Consider the following 3,668-nt stretch of genomic DNA (forward strand, 5'->3'; position numbering starts at 1 on the left):
CTCTAAGATTGACAGTGCTCAAGTTTGTGTTTTTCTTTTCTCCTAGTCCTACATCTAGGAATTCTAATTTATCACAAGGTGATGCGGTGTTCCCAGCCATACGGAGTATACCCCCCTCAGAGGACTGACCCAGGGTTGTTTATTTGTTTTTGACAGGCACAAATTCTTGCAGTGTTTTCTTCTATCCTGTTATCAGTTAGGCCTGGTGTAGATTCAGGCTGACATCCAGGCTGTGTCCTCTCACTACAGGTTCGAGTACCACATCGAGTTAACGGCTGTCACACACCTATACTATTGTATTACGCTTTTCGTTAATTACCCATGCTTCTTCCATGCTACCTGCGCCTTCATGCAAAGCACCACTTGGCTCCAGTCACGTCATTGAGAAGCGCATTTTTTTCTCAACCATTGAATCGTCATCTGTTCAGACTATACAGACTTAACTCCTACAGGCGCAGCCTTCCGAATTAACACCTGCTGATGACTAGTTCTTAGTCCTGATTACAGATCATCACAGACAGCGAAGAAGTTAAACGTCATTATATGCATATGTGTACGTATATATGTATGTATATATGTATGTATGTATCTATGTACAGAAAGTACAGTACATGCTATCTGCACCGAGTAGTCCCACAGGCGACCCCCGACATCAACCCTGGCAGGATCGAGTGTTGACCCCAGGTGTAACAAGCTTGACCGGAACGCGCCATTATAGACTTGGGAATTCTGTCCGGTCTCTGACTGTAACACGGATCAGATCGAGACCCTTTTTGCTGTACTGCCAGGACTTTCCACAGCCACACTTATGTGACACCTTACTGACACTGGAAGTATGGTCTTGCACCTATTTGGTCGACACCGCGTCTATCAGACTCATCCCTCAGAGACTCAGAGTCTGACAGCCGACACGAGGACACCTTGGCTGCCTTATACTGGACACTTGAACTTACAGTACCTCATGTACCGTATCTCAAGGAACTTGCTTCCTAGCTTGTAACTACCCGTTGGATTACTTAATTCTTGTTAGATTACTTCCTACACTATTGCTTGTACAGCCACTCCCACCCCACCCCCACCCCTTTTCCTTACCCTACCCCTTTCCCTTACCCTACCCCATCCATCTCCCTTGCCTCTAACCTGTCCACTGACATGACCTTAACAACCTCCTGTTGACTGAGACGGTTCTCCCTTGCCATCTACATGTACTTGTCCCTGTTGACCGTGTTGAGTTGTCCCGTACGGCCAAGTGTGCCAGACAGGAAGATGCCTTGTTAGTGACGCCAGCTACCATGAGGGTAGGCTGTGATGGTCACCTGTACTGCGAAGGAAGTGTGTGTTGACCGGATGCCTCGGTAGTACTCCCTCCAGCCACGACCCTTCGGCTGCGATGGTCACCTGTACTCCGTAGGTTTGGGTGTTGACTGGACGATACCTCGGTAGTGCTCCCTCCAGCTATGACCCTTCGGCTGCGATGGTCACCTGTACTCCGTAGGAAGTGTGTGTTGACTTGACGATGCCGAACATGACATCCAGCCAGCCGACGAACCTTTCCGGTGGTGTTGGTTGTGTGCTCGGTACCACCTGTACGTTACTTAATCCGTCTGTTCTATCCTTTTTTGTTCGTGATGGTGACGCCGCTACCCTACCCCACATATTGTGTCTGTGTTATCTGTGAGTAGACAGGAAATGGAGTTCTCTTCGGAACTTGTGGAGAAGAGAAGTACCATTTCCTGTCGGATCACGGAAGCATAAGTGAACCTCCCCCAACCTACCCCAGATGTTCTCCCCTCTCCCCTAACCATTCGTGGCTTGTACCTCATTGCGGTCGGGGTGTGTTCCCCTGCCCACCACCCAAGAACACACCCTCCCCCGACGTACAGGCTGATTGATAACCTAGTTAGACTTACGAACTGGTAATTGAAGTTGATGCTCAACCTTGAACGGAGTAAAATTGTTATGACTATTCAGCACTTAGAATGAGACACCCCGCGTGGTTCATGCCTTGTGGAACAACAACTTCTTTGATTCCTTCCTTAGTTGACCTCTTCTTCGCTACCTTGTATGTATTGCTGAATATTGTATTACCGTACTTGCCGTTCAACCTTGGATTTAGTTTTTTACTTGACCTTGTTACTCAGACCGTAATTAAGGTCATTATTACGCCACTCTTCTGACATGGTGGCCCCCATGTGACGTAAACTTACTGTGACTTACTGTGACTTTGAGTTAAGTTGCAAGTCAGGATGCGTTAAACATCCGCTGGACAGAGCATTGGTTTAACCGACCAGCCCGACATTGGCTTCACATTGGCTTCTTATACATTGGCAACCAGGGTAAAACGTGTCGCCCGCTCGCAGCATGACTTGCTTAGTTCATGGCTATTACACTTGTTATGACCAAGGACGTTATATCAACTGACTGACGAGGAGCCATTAAACACCCGGCCGCCGTGATGGTGACGCCGCTACCCTACCCCACATATTGTGTCTGTGTTATCTGTGAGTAGACAGGAAATGGAGTTCTCTTCGGAACTTGTGGAGAAGAGAACAACTACTACTTCTTATGATACAAAGTAGTGAAAGATGACTGCAATACATGTAGTTTATGAATAGATAGGGGAGATGTTTTCAGGTACTTGTATTTAGCAGTGACGTAAAAAAGGGAAATATGATATTACGAGTGAACTTAAATTATTTTGTGTGCATTGTTAAAACGAACGTTAAGAGGAGAAATAAGAGACAAAAAGACTTGAAATAAATGAATTTTTTTACAATGCATGAACATTGATTTTGTGCTGATTAATGTGCATCTATATTTTATTCTTATATATGCTTGAGTGGTGTGTATCTTATTTACACATATATAAGTTTGTACTATGTATTAATTAACTTAGGACAACTTCGCACACTTGTTGACCTACCCTGCCCACTGTCCAAAGTTAGATGACGTCACGTAACTTTGCACAACTTAGGACAACTTCGCACACTTGTTGACCTACCCTGCCTACTGTCCAAAGTTAGATGACGTCACGTAACTTTGCACAACTTAGGACAACTTCGCACACTTGTTGACCTACCCTGCCTAATGTCCGAAGTTAGATGACGTCACGTAACTTTGCACAACTTAGGACAACTTCGCACACTTGTTGAACTACCCTGCCCACTGTCCGAAGTTAGATGACGTCACGTAACTTTGCACAACTTAGGACAACTTCGCACACTTGTTGACCTACCCTGCCCACTGTACGAAGTTAGATGACGTCACGTAACTTTGCACAACTTAGGACAACTTCGCACACATGCCGCCCTACCCTGCCCACTGTACGAAGTTAGATGACGTCACGTAACTTTGCACAACTTCGGACAACTTCGTACACATGCCGCCCTACCCTGCCTACTGTACGAAGTTAGATGACGTCACGTAACTTTGCACAACTTCGGACAACTTCGTACACATGCCGCCCTACCCTGCCTACTGTACGAAGTTAGATGACGTCACGTAACTTTGCACATTGCAGATTACGTCATCCAATAAATGTTTTGACGTCATCTGTGACTCCTGATATAGCCTCAAAGCCAGTAGAAAACGGTTGTAACTTCGTACAACTTCGTACAACTTCGTACAACCTAACTTCGTGCACTTCACCCTGATACTGGACATAGCTC

The sequence above is a fragment of the Branchiostoma floridae genome, chromosome 9 (assembly GCF_000003815.2).
Source record: "Branchiostoma floridae strain S238N-H82 chromosome 9, Bfl_VNyyK, whole genome shotgun sequence".
NCBI lineage: Eukaryota > Metazoa > Chordata > Leptocardii > Amphioxiformes > Branchiostomatidae > Branchiostoma > Branchiostoma floridae.